The sequence below is a fragment of the Rhinolophus sinicus genome, linkage group LG01 (genome assembly GCF_036562045.2).
Source record: "Rhinolophus sinicus isolate RSC01 linkage group LG01, ASM3656204v1, whole genome shotgun sequence".
Lineage (NCBI taxonomy): Eukaryota > Metazoa > Chordata > Mammalia > Chiroptera > Rhinolophidae > Rhinolophus > Rhinolophus sinicus.
In genome coordinates this window covers 182,181,357-182,204,414 of record NC_133751.1, presented here as the reverse complement: position 1 = coordinate 182,204,414, position 23,058 = coordinate 182,181,357, and the positions used below count along the sequence as shown (strand labels likewise).

General features: G+C 40.3%; 1 long non-coding RNA gene across 1 annotated transcript; it reads right to left on the bottom strand.

Moving 5' to 3' along the window:
- Positions 1–12,815: 12,815 nt before the first annotated feature.
- LOC141568085 (uncharacterized) lies at positions 12,816–23,058 on the bottom strand. The gene is made up of 2 exons (XR_012491101.1): positions 22,918–23,058; positions 12,816–13,340 (listed from the first exon to the last, which is right to left on the bottom strand). It is a non-coding gene; the product is annotated as an uncharacterized LOC141568085 (long non-coding RNA).

The following is a 23,058-nucleotide window of genomic DNA, read 5'->3' as shown; positions in this document are numbered from 1 at the left end:
CCCGCTGCCAAGGACTACCTGGTAGGAGCTACAAAGTTGTCTTCAGTTATTCTCTGCCTGTGGTAAACCTGGAAGTGCATCAAGAGAGGCCACACTGCGAACCAAGGACAGTTGCGCCCAGTACCAGGCCTGGGATAGCTTTGCAAAAACCCAGGACACCCTGAGGCTTGCTGCCACCTGCTAGTTCTTGTAAGACTCAGCCAGTGATAAAGCCTTATTCTGTTTGTGAGTTTGGTGAGGCAGGGCCTCAGGGAGTCACTAGAATGGGAAGAGTTGTATTCACCAGGCTAATGTAGATTCTGGTTTTGTGCCACTGCTGAGCCTGGAGCTACTCAGAAAAAGTCTCAGAGCACACTGAGGCCTGGGGCCCATGGATGCACGAGTTTTCCAAGAAAGAGAACAATACAGGCAGGGCTGACTCTTCTCCGAGAAAATACCTCTGGTGCTGGGGGAGTTGGGTAGGACAGGGTCCCAAAGGGTCAGCAGGGTAGAGCCAGTGGATCCTACCAGACCAATCAGATTTAGTTTTGACCCTGGGGTGGGGGGTGGGTTCAACACAGGAAAGATTGCACCCTCCTGCCAGCTGCACGAGAGGAGGACCACACACAGGGAAAATGATGACTATCTCTCCAGTCCTCACCTGGAAGACACACAGTTTCTTCCTGTAAGTCTCCAATGCCCCCTGAGTCACTGTCCCTCTGCTGGAGCCCAAGGTGAGTGCCTGAGAGTGAGTCAATGTATGTGCAGGCCTTTAAGAGGTCATCTGGTTTCCTGTAGCCTTCTGTTCCACCCAGGTGGTCAGAATTCCCACTGTTTTTCACAGCAGATATTGTTGGGACTCCTCTTCATGGCACGGGTACTCTGGGCTGGGAAGGATGGTGTGAAGTTAGGGTTCCTTGCTCCCCTGGGGGAGACCTCCATGGTCCAGATAGCCTTTCCTATTCTCAACTGCCACATGGAGGTTTGGGGCCGGCCTGTTCCATGTCTCTGCCATTCCTACCTGTCTCGACATGCTTTTTTCTTTATATCCTTAGTTATAAAACTGTTCAGCTAGACTTCAGATGGTTCTCCAGGTTGATTGTTCCATAATTTTCTTGTAATTTTAATGTGTTTAGGGAAGGAAGCAAGCAGAGTTTTAACTACTCTACCATCTTGGATCTCCTCTTCTGTAATATAGCAAGAAGGGGTTTTAGAACTTTCTTTTTATTTTTCTATCTTTTCCCTAATCTTAGTCTGGGATATTTTACTTTCTTTCTCTGGGCTGAATTTATTTCTAACTTTTTCTAAGAGAAAGGGCAGAGAAACACCTTCATATACTGTGTTTCCCCCAAAATAACACCTAGCCAGCCAATCAGCTCTACTGCATCTTTTGGAGCAAAAATTAATATAAGACCCTGTATTATATTATATTGTATTATAATATAAGACCCAGTCTTATATTATAGTAAAACAAAACCCAGTATTATATTATATTATATTATATATTATATTAATTATATTATATTATGTTACATTATATTATATTATATAAGACCCGGTCTTATATTTTAGTAAAATAAGACCGGATCTTACATTACTTTTTGCTCCAAAAGATGCATTAGAGCTGATTGTCCAGCTAGGTCTTATTTTTGGGGAAACATGGTAAAAGAAGACCCTCATGTGGAACTTGCAGAATAACCAAGCATCCCCTTGTGGGACGCTGTCCTCATCTACCCTCTCACTGACACCTACATTCTACATGGTGCTGAAATATATGCTTTATTTTTTTTATCCATTAAAACATTTTAGGTCTCTCATTCTTAATTTACAAAAAAGCAAGCAAAGCCCCTGCACTAACAAAATGCAGACATTTTGATTGATTTTCCCCCTCTTGTGTATCAATTAACAGCTTTTTTTTAAATAAAAACTTCCTCACCTTTTGGTTGAAATAACAGCATGACAAATGGAATTAGGCTTGAGGTTTGAGGGCTAATTTGTGAGTGTTGAATTAGCACAAAGGAAAGTGGATGGTCTTAAAAGAACTTCCTTACGTAAGGGGCAAATGATAAGCCAAGCACTCATTTTCGGAGTGGGCAAGTGTTCCAGAGGCCATCTCTTCTTCCCTTCTCTTTACTGATAACAGTATAGAGGCCAAAGGTGAAAACCTAGAGTATTTCTTCCCCTCTCTCTGTTTCTTGTGGCCTCCAGCTTTGGGTCTATCTCCACAAAGACACCAACTCCTACAGGACAACCATTCCCTCCAGGGTACTAGTTCTCATTCAACATTTCTGATAACACTACGCCCCCCCCTCCCCAATTTTCTTCCAGCTTTTTGACATTAGTCATCTCTAATAATGACCTCACCATCCCCTGAGCATCTTCATGGCTCTTCCATACCATGTAGCTAATTTCCTATATTACATGTCTCCTGTAAAGATGTAGGGGAGTTTCTGTTTCCTTGGCTGAGCGGACCCTAACTAATACATCTCTACAGTATAGCCAGTTCATAGCTTGATATAAGAATGGTCAGGACAATTTCAAACTAAATATTAATTTTATTTCTAAGTTATTAAGTGCCCACTATGTGGAAGACACTGGGACTAGGCACAGGGAAAGAAAACAAAGTTCCTACGTTAAGAAGCTCACACATTAGTGGAGGAAATAGACCAACAGATAATTTTAACAAATGATGATAAATGCTATGAGGACACAAAAAGTACATTCAAAATGCCTTCACTGTTTGGTTTTCTTGTTTACTGGCTAACTTTGGTGGTGTGGCATAGGGAAATGAGCAATAGCTAAAAGCCATGAGAATTAGACTCTAGGCTGGCTCTGTCACCACTAACTAGTTGTGTGGCATTGGGCAAGTCCTTGAATTTCTCTAGGCCCTCATTTTCTCATTTGTAAGAGGTAACATCTGAATTTTCTTTCAGATTGCAAACATTCTTACTATGACCTTTTCAATCCCTCATTTAACAATTCTGAGAGCCCACTGGCACTTATTTTAAAGTTCTTTCCAAAGAGCATGACTAAGGCATGACTCACCCCTATTTAACCCAGGAGTCTCACTTCTCCAATTCATTGCACAACATAGTGCAATATAGACACACACACACACACACACACACATACACACACAAACACACACACTTTGTCACTGCTACCCATCATTTCTAAGTCCTAAACAAACCAGGAGCTTATTGGGGAGGATGCATGGTTAGCAACCCATCACCATCTGATAGCCAGCCCAAGAGCTGGAGAACAATGAGGGAGTGGGCCCCCTAGCTTTGGCTCTGCAAACCCTACTGAGATCGCATCCAACAAGGACAAGGACAGGTCTCTTTGGCTGAGTTCTTCACAGGTACTTCCATGATGCGTTTCGCATCCCTTAAGTGATGGCTCCATTGCAGGTGGAAAGAAGCATCTTCTTTATGGGGGGGAGCTATAGAGAAAATGAATCACTTAAACATATTTTTTAAAGTACACTCTCACTGATATGCTTTTTCAGTTCCCACATCATCTGAAAAAAAATCTCTTAATCAATTAAAGTTACTACATTTGAATATTTGATTCCTGCCAATGTACAATTTAAATAATCTTTTCCAAACAAGTTGCTTATGGCCATTAGACTTACTGCAAGGCATCACATAATGCCTCTTGCAGAAGCATGATGACCCTTTTGCTGATGGCAAACCAACCAGCACTGTCCCTGCTTAAGTATTATTATAGGTGTTGGAGGTGCAGTGGTGCACAGAACAGATAAGAATTCACAGTGACTTAAAGAAAGAGAAGAAAATCTAGACTGGAGAAAAATGCAGTGATTTTACATTTTTTAAGTTAAGACAGGCCTTCAAAGAAAGCAAATTTAACCTATTGTTTTCAAGAAAGTTATAATCTAATATTTATTGCTTAAAACAGGCTTGCAAATATATGGACAGAAATTCTGCTTCACCTCTACTGAGTGTTCAACATAAACCAGGTTTAAATTCGAGTGGCAAATTGAATTTTAGAAATGATGGGTTTTAGCCCCATTCATTGCAGGAAGTCCAACTCGTTTGTTGTGTCTTCTGTTATCAAGGGGAACTGTTATGTATTTTTTATGGCAGACCAGAGCCTCTTCCTTTGGTGCGGAAGGTGGGTTTCACATTACTGGAATATTTTGCTATTCTTTCCCCCCAGTTCTCCTTAGGCATGTGATCAGAATAAAAGCTCTCCCCATCCTCCTTGTCCCCCTTTCCCACGGCCCTAGAATCTGTGTCCTTTACTTCCTGGCAGTGACTAGCTGCTGGGTTTTCTGCGCCTCTTTTATGAAGGCAGGAAACGCGGAGGAGGTGCCTTGGAGACTGAGGGCAGCTTTCCCAGTAGCACAACCTCTGTTCCACCCCACCTGGCCCTCTACCAAGGGCACTGGGGCAGCTGTGTTACTGGACCTAGTCCTCAGCTACACAAGGATCTCCCTGCCCCATCCTGGCTACACCAGCACTACACTACTGTTCTGTTCCCTTAAAACTAGGTGTGGAGTCAGGAAGGACTCACTGGATGCAGAGCTTCTGCAAAATCTACAATTAGACGTTTGTGACATTGCAGGTGTAAAAAGGGGCCAGGGTTGCCTGCTTTACACTGTCTCGTTCTCATGTTCTCAACCAAGGCAGTTTCACAAAACAGCTTCAGCTTTTAATTGCCTTGTCTTGTTCTTGGCTACGGTCTCATATGAAATAACAGAAGGTATGACTGTATCTGTTAAAAATTAGTTTGGCTATATATATAACAGATATACCTTCAATGACAGTGGCTTACACATAACAGAAGTTTAATTTTTGCTCACATAAAAGGAAGTTGACATTAACTCAGGTTCTTTGTAGCTTATTTCCCTGCCATGCATAGAGTGTGGGATTAGACCAGTTTTCAAGCTTTTGATTTCAGGACCCCTTTACACACTTAAAAATTATTAAAGCCCCCAAAGTACCTTTCTTTGTGTGGGTTACCATATTAGAAACTAAAACTAAAAAAATATTTTGTACTTTTAATTCATCTAAAAATAATAATAATGAACCCACTGCATGTAAACATTAGTGTTAATAACACAGATTTTTGAAAAATAATTATATTTTCTAAAACAAAACAAATTAGCATGAAGAGTAACATCATTTTACATATTTATAAATCCCTACCTGGCTTAATAGAAGACAACTTGAATCAAATATCTGTTACTACATGCAATCTGTCTCAATCTGTTGTTTTGGTTGAAGTCTATGAAGAAAATTCTAGGTTCCACATAGATATGTGATTAGAAAAGGGAACTGAAACCTGTGGACGTCCTGAACAGGGATTTTGGAGACCCTATGTGTCCTCACTCTACACTTTGAGAATTGCTATCCTAAACCTCATAGTCTAAAATAGCTGCTGGAGCTCCAGCCGTTATATCCACATTCAAGGTATCACGACAGAGAAAAGGTTGAAGGAAGGATTGGTAGTCTCCCTTTAAGAATTCTTGGAAGATTCACAGCATTCCTGCCTCCATCTCTTTTGCCAAAACATTCACATGGCAACATTAAGCTGCAAGAGAAATGTTTTAGTAGGGCAGCAATGTGCTCAGCTAAAAGTTTCTAAGAAAGAAGAGGAGAAAAGCTACTGAGAAGCAATTAGTAGTCTCTGCCACAAGAAGCATGAGTTAAAAGCATTCCAATGACCCAAACAGTTCATTTGCTGTTTCCATGGCTGCAGAGCATCAAAACACCACGGATCCCTTAGCAGTCCCCTTTGAAGAAATTATTGTTTACTTTGTGAAATGATTGGTCTATGGCGTTCAAGTGCATTTTAAAGTGTTGCCGAGAAGCAAGGTGTAGGATGGGAGTCTCCAGCTGAGAAAAGGGAGCAAGTTTTGGGCTCTCTCAGAAGTACTGACAAGAACCATGTTGTGAATTGTTAATGATAGCCCCAACTAAAGCATGACCATCATGATGAGATTTTACTGTAGCTGTATAGACATTCTTCTATTTTGAAAGTCTTTGAATAACACTCAAAGAATAGCTGTCAAGAACAGAGTTTGTTGGGGGAAAAAAATCGTGTTTTTTCTCTAGCAAAGAATGACAATACAGGAGTTTCTTAGAGTTAATATGAAAATATTAAGAAACTAAGTTAAAATAATTTTACTGAAGGATTACTTTGTGCCAGTCAGCATTCTAAGCAATTTACATGTATTATTGATTCATTTGATCCTCACTGGAGGAAGATGCTATTATTATTCCCATTTTTTGATAAGAAGATTGAGGCACAGAGAGGTTAAGCCACTTATGTAAGGTTGCATAGCTGATGATGGTGTATTTGACTCCATAGTCTATGCTCTGAAACCACTAAGAAATATTATACCTGTATTCTGAGGAAGAGCTTGGAGCTGACGCTAACACTTGAAAAAGTTCATTAGATGAGAAAAAGAAATTCATCACAATACAATTTGATAATACTGAAATTCAACGATAAGCCACATATAACCTGTAACTGGATGCTACCATTTATTTCAATACTTCCTGTGTTTAAAAGGAAATATTGGCTATTACTAAAAATTGTCCCTTAAATGTGTTAGAGTGATATTTCTATAGAAGGATTGCTAGTTAATTCATCAAAGTAAGCCTCATGCCTTTCAGCCTTTCTTTCAGGAACCCAGACCTAACACTGCATCCTCACAGCCTGTGAGTTCTGATGCCCCTTCTGTCATTAACCCAGGGGCAGGCACCTAAAGCATGGACCTACCTCCCTATCAGGAAGTGGCACCTAACAGGGAATAATCAGCCTCACAGGACGTGCTTAACAACATAAACCTTTTCAGCAGAGGGTGCAAATTGGTAGCTTGCAGGTGAAATCTTGCTTATGATATGCTTTATTTTGTTCATAGAGTGTAATTTAAAAAGACAGATTTTTTTTTGGCCAAAATCCAAAAGCAAAATTTCACATTAGAATCCAGATGAGAACCTTTGCTTCTTTTTAGATAGGCCATGTTCTCTCCAGGTCAGTTCAGCCCTCACCACGCCTGTCCTCCTGCACCTAGCCCCATCGTGCATTTATGTTACCTGTTTATCCCCTGTGGGCATTTGAGTTTGCAACCCTATCTTTGCAGATATTAAACTCCAAATCATGTTAAGCCCCATATCTATTGTAGCAGAACATGTTCTGAAATTATTCCACCTGCAATTTTCAATTGATCTGAGTAGTTAGTCACAGCTTATCACATGGCAAGTTCTGCAATCAATGGAGACATAGAAGTTATGATTCTAAATTGCCTGATGTTAGATAAATGATGAGCCAAAAATGACAGGACAGGGCAGATCATAAAATAATTGGATAAATGTCTGGAGTATAGTAATGCAGTCTGGCACATAGTAGGAGGTTAAATACCGTGTTTCCCAGAAAATAAGACCTAGCCAATCAGCTCTAATGTGTCTTTTGGAGCAAAACTTAATATAAGATCCAGTCTTATTTTACTATAATATAAGACCCGGTCTTATGTAATATAAGACCGGGTCTTATATTAATTTTTGCTCCAAAAGATGCATTAGAGCTGACTGTCCGGCTAGGTCTTATTTTCAGGGAAACAGGATGTTTATTGATGAAGGTTTGATGGCATATAGGCAGAGATTTACTAAAGCTTCTGGAATTTCTGGTCTGCCTTGATGATCACGGTTATCACTGTGAAGGTCACTGATGCTATTCACCAAATGTTTCTGGCTTTCACACTTCAGGCACATGGTAGGACTGCACTTCCTGCCCCCTTGAGATTGGGTGGGATCATGTGACTAGTTCTGCCCAATGAACTGTGAATAGAGGTGGTATGTGTCACTTTGGTCCAGATCATGTAATTGCCAGAACAAGATCATCTAGAGCCATCTTTCCTCTGAGATGACAAGATGATGGCAGCTTCATTACCCTGGAACTCTGAACGACTACAATGGGCAAACGCTTCCTCCAATCTGTGATAGACGTGTTACACGAACAAGAAATAAAGCTGTTATTATAACTCAGTAAAACATTTGGGGTTATTTTTTTGCTGCAGCAAAACCTATCATATCCTGACTAAAACAGTTGCAAAATATCCATTAACAAGTTCTAAGTTAAGATTTTTAAAAGTCTGAATTCATTAACTTGGGCCATTCTCAATTTAAAAGTAATGAAAATGCTTCTTTATGACTTATGTCTCCATGACTCACTGATTTTAGATCCTTTTTCCGATACCACTTGTCACCTATGAACTCTTCTCCAGCCTTTCCAGCTTTTATCCTTTGTAACTGAGCTTGTCAGTAATAGAGCTTTGCTTTTTGCTCAAGGAAGGAGATCCATCAAGCATCAAGAGACAGAGTGACCTCTGAAAGCAAATGTGCAGGGTCTTCCCAGAGCTATATTTTGCAGCAGCCTGACACTCAGAGATCACGGAGAATAATAACCATTGTTTTGCAGCTCCACAGAGCCTTGGCACAATCCCTCCTAGCAGCACATGTGTGCTTACTTTGTACTTGCTTTGTGTCTCACTGAGCCTCCATGCATCACAGGTCCATCAGAAATTTTGCTTATGGGACACCATGAATACTGTTTGCAAAATGAGGCTGACCCCTTTAGAGGGGCAGACACATCTAGATTCCTACCTAGTCATTCTCTGTTTCTTCTTAATGGAAAAGGAAAATAGATTATTTTTGTTCATGCTGTCAATATGCTCAGCTAAGCATCTGTATATCCTAGACTTCCTTGAAACTAGAGTGATGGTGACAGAATTCTGAACAATGAGATAGGCGCACAAGCCAACTGGGACCTCTGGAAAAGTACTGATTTGAAGACACATTCATTATTCCTTGTTTCTTCCTTTATTCCTGCTTAAAATGGGGTATGAGACTGGAGGACGGGCAGCCAGTCGCCCTTGAGGCAGTGAGCATGAAGGTAGGAACATATGGTTAGGAGGCTGGGACCGAAAGCTGAAGGGAACGTGGATCTCCCAAGGCTCTACTTCTTATGTGAGGTAAATAAATCCCAGTTTGATTAAGCCACTATTTTTCAGGTGTCTGCTACTTGCTGCAGAATGCAATCCTAACTTCTACCCATTAATTTTAAATACCACCTTTATAGTACACTAAATTCCCATAGATATATGATGTTCTTTCTGTGCTACTAAATAGTCCCACGGAATATTAAAATACATTTCTATGCTAAAATCACACTCTTTTAACAACTATAGATTTATAGTATCTTTTGAAATCTGTTAGAGGAATGCTTCTTTGTTCTTTCTTGTTTAAAGGTCTTATTTAATTTTGTCCATATTCACTTCCATATGAATTTTAAAGCGAGCTCATCAAGTTCTGTGAAAATTCAGCAGAATTTTGATTGAGATTACATTGAATTTATGGATTCATTCAGGAAGAATTGAAATCTTTAAAATTGTCAGTACTTCCATCAGGAACATAGCATAACTCTCCATTTATTCAGATCCTACTTGTATCCGTCAATAGATTTTTAGTTTAGTTACTTACCTAGGTCTTGCACATTCTTTTTAGATTTATTGCTAGGTATTGTATATTTGGTTCCTATTGTAAATGGGATTATTTTCCCACTGTATTTTCAGATGGATTTTTGCTCATTTATAGTAAAAGTATTATTTTTTATTAATCTTGATTTTGTATTCAGGCAGTTGGCTAGATTATGTCACTTAGATGTTTTCTAGGATCCCATTTCAGCTCCAAAAGTGCTAGGACTTGGGTGTTATAGAACTTTATAATTGGAAGAAGTTATACTTGGTCCAGGTCAAACGACAAGCTTTGTGGAAAGGGTGAGATTTCATTGACACCATTATTTAAGGCTGTCTCATTCTCCTGGTGGGAATGTTTATTTTTAGTGACAAGCTACTTAAGGCTCCTTCAGGCTCTTCTGCATTTTATTATTGTTGAATCCCTACCTGCACAATTACTTTCAAAGGTGATATAACATGGTAGGTCAAGTTGAAATTGCAGCAGAAAATTCCCAAACATCTCCAGCATTTCTCATAGTAGCCTTACTGGTAATCAAAAATCTCCTTTCTTCCTCAAATCTAAAGACCTAAGACCTAAATTCAGATGCCCTTTACTAGGAAATATATTGAAAGGCCACAGCCAAGTTTTTTATTAAACATTTTAGAGTTTTGGCTTACTAGATTGCAATTGGACTTAGAATGGTTCTGAAAGAAAGGCTTCTTGCCAAGAAGTCATACTATCTTCTCTCACTCCGCAACCCTCACTTATATCTCCAATTCCCTAAGAAATGTGTCTGCTATAGATAGTGTTAAAAATATATTTAGCACTCAAACCCAATGTCTTGCTTTTGATCATGGGAATACGCCTACGTTAATGGACCAGTGTTCAAACTTGGACTTACTGTGCCAGCTTTACTGCGTGTCATGCCTGTATCCTCACATCTGGACCATTTTAGACCCTTCCAACGTAAATGAGCAGTGGAGGAGAATTAGAGAGAGATGGGAAGCCTCATTTTCCAAATAGATAGGTCTATGAAAATTTACCTGAAAATATTTGAAGATATCTCTGAGGGGCAGTGATCTTAGAGTCAAGAGGCCTGTTTTAAAACCCGGCTCTCCTACTTACTGCCTCTGCCACTTCCATAACTCATTCTCAACCTCTCTAAGTCTTAGTTTGCCTTTCACAGGAATGTTGTCAGGATAAAGTGAGATGACGTTGACAAAAGAATTATGTAAACTGTAAAGTGCTATGCAAATGTGAGTTGTTAGTAATATTGGAATGTTGAACATTTTTCCTCTTTGCTTGCTATATATTATATGCTTGGGGATATATAACCCAAAGAGCGGTTAAAAACAAAAAGAAAAAACAAACAAACAAAAAAAACCCCAAACAACCCCAATATAGGAGAAAATCATATTTAAGCATGCTGAAAACCTTTACAAAATATATAATTAAAGTCAAACTTATGACTTCACAAGAAAATATTGATGAAAAATCTCAAAATCCAGTCGTAAAATATAAATGCAAAGTTGGTAGCATTGTTGTGATGTTTGAATCAGTGGCTTAGAAATCTAAAAAGAAAAACACACACCAAAAAACAAGTGTGACATCTTGATTAAATCAAATGCACAGAATGACTTCATTTTTTATCAAGCCCCCTACCTGATATCTTTCCCCAGGGCTGGAGAGTATACACTTCTCTGATTGGTTAGATTATGTTTCTTTATTGTGTGTAGGAGGTGCTGACTTCCAGTTTATCATCATCATCACTGCATTAATTTCCCATTGCTACCATGACAAGGTACCAAAAACTTGGTGGGTGAAAACAACAAACACATTTATTATTTTATAGTTGTAGAGATCAGAAATCTAAGATCAGCAGAAATGTGTTCCTGGCAGAGGCTCTAGGGGAGAATCTGTTCCTTGCTTTTTCTGGTTTCTAGAGACTGCCAGCCTTCCTTGGTCCATGACCCTGCATCTCTCTGACCTCTGTTTCCATTATCACATCACCTTCTATGACTTTGACCCTCCTGCCTACCTCTCATAAGAATCCTTATGATTGACCTACGTATCTGGATAATCCAGGCTATTTTATCCCCATCTCAAGATCCGTAATCATCTAGCCAAATCCCTTTTGCCATGTAAGGTAACATATTCACAGGTTTCTGTGGAGGCAGACATCTTTGAAGGAGGGGCATTATTTAGCCCATCATACTCATCAATGACAGTTAACATTTATTGAATTTATTTTATGTGCCAAACATTATTCAATGCACCTCAAATACATTAAGACGTAAGAATATTATGAGGAGGATATTATCATTCTCTCCACTTCAAGATCATTCCACTGAGGCACAGAGAGGTTAGGTAACTTGCCCAAGGTCACACAGCTAGGATTTCAAACCAAGTTGGCTGACTCCAGTGCCCAAACTCTTCACCAGTATTCTCTTGAGAAGTGAACAGGTTGGCCCACTAGACTTAGAGGAAACAGAAGCTCCTAAATGTAGGTTTTGAAGAGGCAATAATTTTATAACAACCTTGGTAATATCCCATATTTCTTTATTGTTGTTTTCAATTTTTAAAGCACATTTTTAGCAATTTTCCATGAAACTTTCCCATAATCTTCTAGCTCAGAATGATTTCTCCCTTCACTAAATCCTCTTTTTTTTTTTTAGCAAGTATGTCTTTCATTGGATGTTGTGTACCCGTGTATTTGTTCTATCTGTTCAACTGTGAGAACTTTAAGTAAAGCTATAAACAAGCACCTCCACAAAACAAAACAAAACAAATAAACAAAAAACAACCCACTTAATATAAGTGACTTGGATGCTGAAAGTATTCAATAAATATGGGTCCAGTTGAATAGTATACACAAGGCGGGGTATTGTTTTGGAAGTAATGAAGAACCTACAAAATGGATGTGGTAGGTGTTACTTTGATGACCCTCAATGAACCATGCCTTCTAATATTCATGCCTCGTGTAGTTTCCTCTCGTCTGATTCTGGGCTGAGTGTATAGCTACTTTAACTAGTTAAATATGATGCAAATGATGCTGTGTCTCTTCTGGAACCAGCCCTTGGTTGGCCTGGAAGTTTCCATTTCCTCCCTCTTAGAACTCTCCCTCTTGGAATGTTCCTTTTGGAACGCAACCACCATGCTTTCAGATAGCCAAGCAGCCATGTGGAGAGGCCCAAATGGAAGGAGACTAAATTTCCTACTGACAAACCTGACTGAGTTCCAGTACAGTCTCCAGGTAACAGCAGCCATCCCTGTGCCCCAGCCAGCACCACAGGAAATTGCCCAGACAACCTGTGGATTTGTAGGTGAATAAATTGCTGTTTTTGAGCCTCAGCGATTTGATGTGGTTTATTATGCAGCAAAGGATCATGAACATACCAGGACAGCCTTATTTCTCGAGCACAGGGACACCATACTCTGTCTTCTTCCTATTGAAGAACTGTTGATGGGATCATAGATTCTGGGTCAAGGAAGCAGAGATTCTGAGACTCTACCTTCAGGTCATTAAAGGAGGCTTCTACAGCTTGGAGCAGAGTCTCCTTGCAGGTCAGAGACTGCAAGGCTGGAAGAAGAAAAGGCTGAATGTGGTCTTCAAAGTGTGGGGCCATGAATGGTTGAAGACGGCCTTGCTGGAGGAACCTCGTGCTGGTTTGAATTCCTTATACCTTGAGTCTGGATGTCCTCTTGGTTCCTGCCTTTGAGGACTTTGTGACTAACTCATGCTTTCCTTTCCCCTTTTCCAGTGGTTTCACCTTGTCCTTCTGGCTTGTTTTTTCTTTTTCTTGTTTTGCAGTCTTTTGGCTTCTGTGTTGACTTCCAGTCCTTGATCCAAGCCACTTTTCAGGTTCTAGTTCTTCACTGTGAGAGAAAAACAAGAAATACAGAGTAAAATGAATTCCCACCCTGAAGTCAAGTGACCCCCATTGCCTAAGAATACTTTCTTTTAAGGCATCTGTATCTCAGCCTGGAGGCTTTGCAGAAGATCCGTGGCCTGGATTCACCACAGGCTTGCGTGCTAGTCATGAGAGAGAGACTAAATGTAATCATGGCACTGGAAGCAATGTGGCTTGGGAAGGTCTTCAGAATGGAAAAGGCACTCTTCCCATTTCACAACTCTTCTTTTTCACCCCTTTCTAAGACCTTGTGTGAGAAAACAAAGGCATTGATCCTGTGGGCATTCGTCCAGCATGAGCTTCTTGTACTAATGTGTTGGTTTGGGGAGGAGGTGCGATAGGAGAGGGGCAGGGTAGGACCTGAGATTAGTGAGAGGGACAAGTGAGAGGAGTGGCAGTGGTGACAAGGGAGAGGGGGAATGCAGCAGGGGTCTACCTCACTCTTCTACTTTCATCTACCACCTGTCGTTATAAACTCTAGTCTGGACTGACATTGGGGTACTGGGAGGAATAGGAATGGGGATGGTGTAAGCAATTGTCTGAATCAGTTGTGGGGCTACTGTGGGAAAGGAAAAAGGACTCTGGAAAGACAACTGAAATTACTGTACCTGAGAGAGAATCCAGACCCCTATTCTCTAGCTTTGCTCAGAAACTGTGAATATTGTGTTTTTGTAGAACAAGGTATAGTTGTGTATGTAAAACATATATAGATACCTTGGGAAAATGTTGGTTGGATTGTTTATTTACTGAGCAATTATTTATTTGTGCTTGTTGTCTGCCAAACCCTATTCTAAGCACTTTATAAATATATTAACTCATTGAATTCTCATAATGACTTGGTGAGATAGATACTCAGAAGACAATATTATTTTATCCCCATTTTGCAGATCAGGAAACTGAGGCTCAAAAGGATTAAGGCCCTTGTCCAAGTTAGAGTTGCCACATTTAGCAAATAAAAATATAAGATGCCCACATAAACTTGAATTTCAAAATAATGAATGATAATCTTTTAGTATAAATATGTCCCGTATAACACATGCTCACAAGTTTTTACTAACAATCCAAATATTGCATGTGGTATATGGGACTTACACTAAAAAATTACCTGTTGTTTATTGGACATTCAGATTGACTGGGCATCCAGCATTTTATCTAGCAACTGAGCTCTAAGAACATACTTCAAATAAGTGGTAGACTAGTATTTGAACCCAGAATGTGCGGCACTCTAGTCCAGGCTTGTAAGTACCTGGCAATAGTGAATCTCCACTGAAGACTGACTGCTAATGTAGCAAGACAAAACACTAATCAAGCTGTGTTTTCTCTGTCGTTGACCATCTGAGAAAGAATTTGAGGCATTTTCTCTTCCTCCCTCTTGGAAGGATGGCCCAGGGTTTGCACATAGTGGCTTCCACTTCCTGGATAGGGGAGAGAATTAAGAAGCTTTCATTTCCGAAGTCCAGGCCCCTGAGGCCATGGGACTGGATTGTTTCAATGTGTTTCTCAGGAATGAGGGAGTTTAACCCAAAGGCATGCAAAGGTGGGAGGCTGGGCTGTTTCAGGTCCAGAGAGTGTCAAGGGTCTGCACCAAAGTAGGAGGGACTCCAATAGGGCTGTGACATTGCATGCCACACTTGGAATCTTGGCCAAGAGACAGACAGCCCAACTGCTGACGCGAAGGAGAGAGAGTACCATGTTTCCCAGAATATAAGACCTAGCCGGACACTCAGCTCTAATGCGTCTTTTGGAGCAAAAATTAATATGAGACTCGGTATTTTATTTTATTTTATTTTATATTATATTATTATATTATCCCTGGTATTATATTATATTATATTATATTTTATATTATATTATAATTATACCTGGTATTACATTATGTTATATCATATTATATTATATTATACCAGGTCTTATATTAATTTTTGCTCCAAAAGACACATTAGAGCTGATTGTCCGACTCAGTCTTGTTTTGGGGGAAACATGGTAAGTGCCTCCCAGTGGATGGTGAGAGCTGCAGTGGAGAGCCCAGGAAGGGCTGTTGGCATCCACCCCTCACCCAATTTTTCTAAATTGCTTAAACCATAGAATTCATGAATAACTTCAAAAGGAGAAAAGAAGTAGATCTCCATTTCACATTGTGAGGTGGGGTAAACCCATCCCAGTATTGTTAAAATTAATATATTTAATGAGCAGTTACCGTGTGCCTGGCATTTGCACATAATTTATATTTGACACTCACAATAGCCCTATTATCACATAAGCCAGGTCATAGAGCTGAACATGTCTGCACTTCAAAACACAGAAAAACTGAGGGTTGCTAGATGGTAGAGGAAAGGGGAGGAGGCAGAAGGTGAGGGGATTAGAAAGCACAAATTGGTAACCACAAATTCATAGCCACGGGGATACGAAGACAGTTTGGGGAATATAATCAATATTGTAAAGATTTTGTAGGGTATCCAATGGACACTTGTCTTATTAGGGAGACCACTTCAGAGACGGTGTAGGTACCTGACCACAGCAGTGTACACCTGAAGCTGAAGCTGAAAACAATGAATGTCAACTATAATTTAATATATATATAGTCACAGGCTGTGGAGTACAGCATAGGGAATAGCGTCCATGGAACTGTAACAGCTATATACGATGTCAGAGGGGTAGTTGATTGGGGGAGGGGGTTATCAGTGTGAGGGGTGTAAATGGCTAACTATTACATTGTTTTGTGCACCTGAAACTAAGTAAAAAAATAATAATAAAATTAAATTAAATGAGGGAAACAAACAAACAAACACAGGTCTCTCTCAACCTGAAGCTCAGACCCTTCGTCACTCCATGACTCCACCTCTCCCAATTCTGAACCCAATTTTAAATTTGAATCACATTTAGCAATTTAATCCCAATGCCAGGAGGTGAAGAACCAGATTTAGGAAGGTTTTTCTCCTCAGGCTCTGCAGACAAAAATCATCTACAAACATTAAGTGCTGCTGGATGAAAGAGATTACATTTCAAGTAGAGTTGTTATTTTTTTCAGGATTAAATTGCCCTGCTTTTTAAAATCCTGGGTTTAAAATTTTATTTTTTAAATTAGTTTCAGGTGCACAAAGCAACATGATAGTTAGACATTTACACCCCTCACAAAGTGATAACTCCCTTCCCCCAAGCTACTACCCCTCTGACATCATATATGTCTGTTACAATACCATTGACTAACTTCCTGATGCTATACTCCACCTCCCGTGCTGGGTTTACAATTTTAAATCTAAACACCCAGTTTGGTGGAGCATTCGAGATTTGGTGGAGGATGGGCTTCTCTCCCCAACAACAATTCTGATGAGATGAGATGGGACTCTAGTCTTAGCCATGCACCCTGAGTCGAGATTGCTCTTCTAGTCATGCCTGAGTCACTGTTTCTGACGGCCAGAGCTCTGTGGACCTCTTGAAGGGCCCTGTGGATACTAGAAGTGCAGTACACTCAGAGTCGAAGATGTTTACAATATGAATCAGCAATTAGCAGCAACTTTTTTTCTCCTAAAAAGTCACATCTTTCATAGAAGCAACACTAATTATGCTGTTTAGTTTTGTTTTTCCAAGGCGAATGACAAGAAAAATGTATAACCAAGGGACTGGTTGACAGAAGTGAAGAAATATGAGACAACTAAAACAGAGAACAAAAAGTAATGAGAAAAATGATTAAAAGAACTGAATTGTGTGACTTGCTCTACTGGTAATGAGCCTGAACTAAATGAAGAAGTTGCATGTATTTATGGAACCTGCACGAGAGATGGGGCGGTGTAGTTTTCTCCCAAACTTTAACTGGATTTTGTTTTCAAACTCTGTGGATCATGAAAAAGCATCATGAGAAAGCTGTGCTGGGGGCCTAATAAGCGGAGCTGGCCACAGAGACAATGTCTGCTTTTTTATTCCCGCTCCCCTTCAATGCCACTCTGCCTGAACTTATCTGGAATTTCACACCCATTCATCCCAGTTCCATCTTTCCACACTGTGTATTCATTGCCTCTCTCTACCCCACCCTCAGATCTGCTTAACAAGAATCTCCCTTCCACCCTATAGTAATTTCCTGTGGCTGTGTAACCAATTACCCCAAATCAGGTGGCTGAAAAGCAAAAGAAAAATCTTCTCCCACTGTTCTGAAAGCCAGAAGTCTGACACGGAGGTGTTGGTAGGACCGAACTCCTTCTGAAGGGTCTCATGGAGACTCCGTCTTTGCCTCTCTGGCTTCGGGTGGCTCCTGGCTTCTGGTGTTCCTTGATATGTGGCTGCAGAACCCCATTCTCTGCCTCTGTTTTCACATGCCCTTCTCTTCTCCCTCTGCCTTTGTCTTATAAGAACACTTGTTGTAGGATTTAGGACCCACCCAGATAATCCAGGATGATCTCATCTCAAGATCCTTGATATAATTACACCTGCAAACCTCCCCCGCCCCTTTCAAAATAAAGTCACAACCAGAGGTTTTGGGTGGATATATCCTTTGGAGGAGAGCCACCATTGAACCCTTTTCCTAAATCGAAGGATTTATTACTCCCTAGGTAAGAGATAATCAATCAAAAAATAATACATTTATAATCCACCAAGGCATTTTTAAACATATGCTTTCCTTCTCAAATTTTCTTATAAGCCCAAGTATTTAAGATCATCATTCTCTTGTCAACTCCTCCTCAAATCTCACTTGAAACTCATAGTCTACTTGGTCTTAGGACTCTGTATATTCAGCTCTCATTCTAGTAGGTATACCTCCCATAGATAGTCCTTCTTTCATTACTCTGCTATGGAGAGCAGTTTAGCTTTCCAAACTGGAGACTGTACATCCTGGTTTACAAGAAGCCGTCCTGGTTTAAGCCTGTTGACCTTAGTGTCCTTTCTGGTTGGCACGCTTTTAACTCTCAAATCCTGATTTTGGTGATATCCCTCGCTAAGAACATTTCCCTTTCTGGAGGGAGATCTTGAGGGACAATTGACAGAAAGGATTCTGTTTAGTGAGTGATGAGTGATGAGGAGGGTGAGGTTTTTATCTGAACTTGCAAATTTGGAGGCTAACATGGAGGTGGGGGAGATCTGAAGAAGAGCATTGGCATAAGAAAAGGTAACAGTGTAGATTAAAACCAGACGCCTGTTCCACGGATGAAGGGGAAAATGAGCATCGCCTAACAGTTTGGGGCCTCAGTTTCCCTATCTGAAATGGTGCAAGAGAAATTAGATTCTGAAGTTTGAGTCTCTGATCCAATCTTATTATTTGGTTTTCTGAAATATGGTCTCTAGAAGTCTACAAGCAGAACACGCCCCAGAATGATTTGGTGATAATTTAAGCAACCTTTTCGTCTTTTTTTTTCCCTCCTCTACCCAAGGAACCGAGGGACTGTCTCTCAGGGAATGTGCTCACAGGACAATGGTCTTATCTTCACCTTTCTGTCTCTTTCAACACTCACAACACAGGGAGCTGTTTAAAGAACTCAGCATATTGCTCTTTAGTTTGAGGAAACACACTTGACTTTTTTGCACCGTTCTCATAATCCAATAAATCACCAAAGGGAGTATGACATGGTGTAATCACACTCAAAAACAATGTGGCAGTTTCTTAAAAAGTTACATATGTACCTCCCTTATGACTCAGCAGTTTCACTCTTAGGCATTTACCCAAGATAAATAAAATTATATAAAATCATAACGAGAGGTATACAGGAATAGTGATAGCAGTGTTATTCAGAATAGTCCCCAAACTGGACAAGTCCCAAGTGTTCATCTACAGGAGAATTGATAAATATACTATGATATAATTATGTAATGGAATACTAATTAGCAATTTAAAAAATTTATTGATTAAATCAACCAATCACCAAATCCTGCGGATTCTACTTCCAAAATATATCTGCTACCCTCCTGTCATTATCATCATGCTGGACTAAGCTCATTAATCATCCATCTCTCTGATAAATGCAAGTCTTCACCTGGCATCTCCCCTTCTGCTCTTCCTTCCTCACACCCATTCCCCATGCAGCAGCCGGAATAATCCTCTGAAAACATGAATCTGATCTTGGCATTCACTTACTGTGGCCCTTCAGGGGCTGCCCTCTTTCTTCTGGACAAAGCCGAAAATTGCTGTAGTCTATCTACCAGGCCTGACAGAATTGGCTCCCTTCCTGTTGCTACTGCTGCTGATGTCCCCTTGCTCTCTGTAATGTAGCCACCACCCTTTCTCTTCCTGCTTCCAGTGGGTCAAACTCCTTCAAGCACTGGGGCCTTGCCAACGTCATTCTGCCTGCAGCTCATCACTTCCCATCTTCTCCTGGACAACTTACTCCTCTGTCTCCTCCAGAAGAGGAGAAGTTGAGGGAGATCAGCTCTGACCCCATTTTAGATTAGGGCTCTGTTATGCTTTCTAGTGGCGTTCTGTGTGTTCCCTTCATGGCGCTCTCACAATGATCGTGAAACAGGGTTTAGCAGGATTACTTGCTCATTTTTTGTATTATTTTCCTATTGCTGCTGTAACAAATGACCACAAATTTTACAGCGAAAATAAATTTATTATCGTACAGTTCTGGAGGTCAGGAATCTGAAATGGATTTCAGTGGGGGTGAAATCAAGGTGTCAGCAGGGCTGAGCTCCCTCTGAAGGCTTTTGGGGAAAACCAGTTATCTTGCCTTTTTCTGCTACTGAGGGTCACCAATACTCCTTAGTTCATGGCCCCTTTTTCCACCTTCACAGCTAGCAGCATAGCATCATCTCTCTTTTCTGCTTTGTTCTCACACCTCCCTTTGACTCTGACGCCTCCCTCTCATAAGGAGTTTTATAATTACATTGGACCCACCTGGATAATCCAGGGTAATCTCTTCATCTTAAGAACTTTAAGGTAACCATATTTGCAAAGTCCCTTTTACTGTGCAAGGTAACATATTTACAAGTTCCAGTACTTAGGACATGGATATTGTTGTTGTGTTGTTGTTTTTTTTGGTGGGGGGACATTCTTCAGCCTACCATATTTGTCTTCTCCCAAAGTTTTAACCTCCGTGAAAGATTAAAACCCGTGTCTGTCTTGTCCACTGCTGAACTCTGACTGCCTAACAAGTGCCTTGCGCATAATAGGTGTTAAATAATTCATTTGCTGCATAAAATAATAGCAGTGAGGCCATTTGTATGCAAATGGCTTAGATTTTATAATTTCATATTTCAGTTCCATTTCTAACTGGAACATCTTTTGTACCATGTTTCCTCCAAAATAAGACCTACCCCGAAAATAAGCCCCAGTTAAGATCATCAGCCAGACGGACGCATTTAGTACATTATGACGATGTTCCAGAAGAAGAAAACATGACTGTATTTGAATAAATGTAGATGGTTGTAAATGAAAAAATAAGATATCCCATAAATACACCCTGATGTGTCTTTTGGAGCAAAAATTAATATAAGACCAGGTCTTATTTTGGGGGAAATACAGTAGCTCTGTAGCCATTAAGGAAAGAGGTCCTGTTCTCCCTGGACCTCCTAGATTCAGGCCAAAATTATTCTGAAAAAAACAAACAAAAAAAAACAACTTCCTGAACCAAGACTCAGTTATTCATTAATTTTGTTCATAGAGTTTTCCTGCATTAAATTTTCTTTGCTTAATCATCTAATACTTAGGACTAAACTCCCTTGAATTCCTTCTATTTTAAAAGTCTTCTCACCGGCCTCATGAATGCCATAATTCACATGTATCAGCATTCATCCTCCAGTCCGACAGGCTTCTAGGAAACTTATGCCCCCGCACCATTTCTCCAAGCCAGATCTCTTCAATCACTATTGCTAATCTGTACTCAGCATTGCATTGGCAACTTCACAAATGAAGAACCTGATGTCAGTATTCTGAGAGCTAGGTGATTACACAAAAAGTTCGAATCACAACTCAATTATACTAATATTGTTCTAGCCTCTGCCATTTTGAGAATTTCCTAGGAAAAGAGATGGAAAAAAGAGATGAAAGAAGGGTATGTTTGTGTGTGTGTGTGTGTGTGTGTGTGTGTGTGTGTGTGTGTTAAAATCGGGGACTCACGACAACTACACAGTGAACCCATTTTAAAACGGAAACTTTCTTAGGTAAGTGACATAAGTGAATTCTCTCAATCAACCAAAATAAAAAATAAAGAAAATTAGGTCAGTCAAACCAAGTCCTTGGTATCATGTGGTGAAAAAACAAACAGCTGGTCATCTGAATTTTTTTCTTTATTTTTACAATTGTCTTGATCCTCCATAGACATAGTCTAAATGTAAACGCATTACCCAGGTGGTAAATAAAATAATTAACCAAACAGATTTAGGACACCGTAAACCTCATCCCATTCATGAACATCTTCTTGTCTCACCTGGGCTGCCTTGAGATCTTGTCTTGGCTTGCTTCACAAGGACCTTACAAAGCCCTTCCCCTCCCCCCAAAAGAAGTGGAGCAGTCTGATCATTAAAGCCACTGTCTCCCCCTGGCCTTGCCTGGACTTTCGGCATGATTCATGCCTGGACTTCTGAGGCTGTGAACACTATCCATCTCCCATGGAGAGGCCAAGTGAGTAGGGATTAGCCTCCCCAGTGCGCCCTGCTGCTTGCTATTCATCCAGGGACAAGGTTCTCATCCAACACAAGGCTGTACATGGTCAATTCATTGCTTGTCTGTGTACATCCCCACATGCAGAGAGGACTTTTATAGCCCAGAGTGACAACCATGTGTCCTGTGGCTCTATTCCTACCAGGTACAGGAAAGACATTTTATTTCCTTGGCTTCTGACTTTTTAATAAAATTATCTGGGCAAAGGACTTGAATTTGCTTGGAGTCTTTATAGAGATAACTTATGCTGTTTGTTAAGGAATTTTCATCAATAAAAAAAGCATTTTGATTTAACCTCAGGTGGACACAAAAGGATCCAGGTATCATGATAAGAACTTCACTGGATAAATACTAGAAAATTCCTTCAAGAAAAGGGAACTCAAGCTGAAGAGAAATATGGCCGAGTGAGTTATATACAAGCAGTCCTCTTTTTCAGGATACTCAAGCCTGTGTTTCTGGTCATAAGTAGAAACACAGGCGTGAGTATTTTATAAAAGGGAGGAGAGTATTTCATTTAGAGTGCTAAAAATATTATACAATTCTGCATTTCATGGCTTATAAAGCCATTTCTTGCCTTCCGCCCTTGTGTCATGTGGGTCCCCTGTGGAAGTGGGGGCAGAGGATGGGGAACTCCTGATTTACAGGAAACCAGTGTTGTTATAAGCACCTGCTTAAGAATTACCCGTCATTTTGTGTCCAAATACGTATTCCACAAAAGAAGCTGACAGAAAGCCTTGGGTACTTTGAATTTGGTTCTTCATGCATCAGAAGGTAATCGATAATCACTGCTCAAAGAGGAGGCCTCCATGTGGGAAGGTTAGTTCCCTAGCAACCTCACTGTTGGGACTGGAGCAAAAAGCAGCCTTTCTATTCAAAATCGGTATTACTTTCCTATTACCTCTGTGACAAATTACCACAAACTTAGTGGTTTTAAAACAACACAAACATATCATCTTACCATTCTGGATTTCGGAAGTCTGAAATGGGTCTCACTGGACTAAAATTAAAGTTTTGCAGGCCGGTTAGCTCAGTTGGTTAGAGCACAGTGCTGGTAGTACCAAGGTTGCCGGTTTGATCCCTGCATGGACCACTGTGAGCT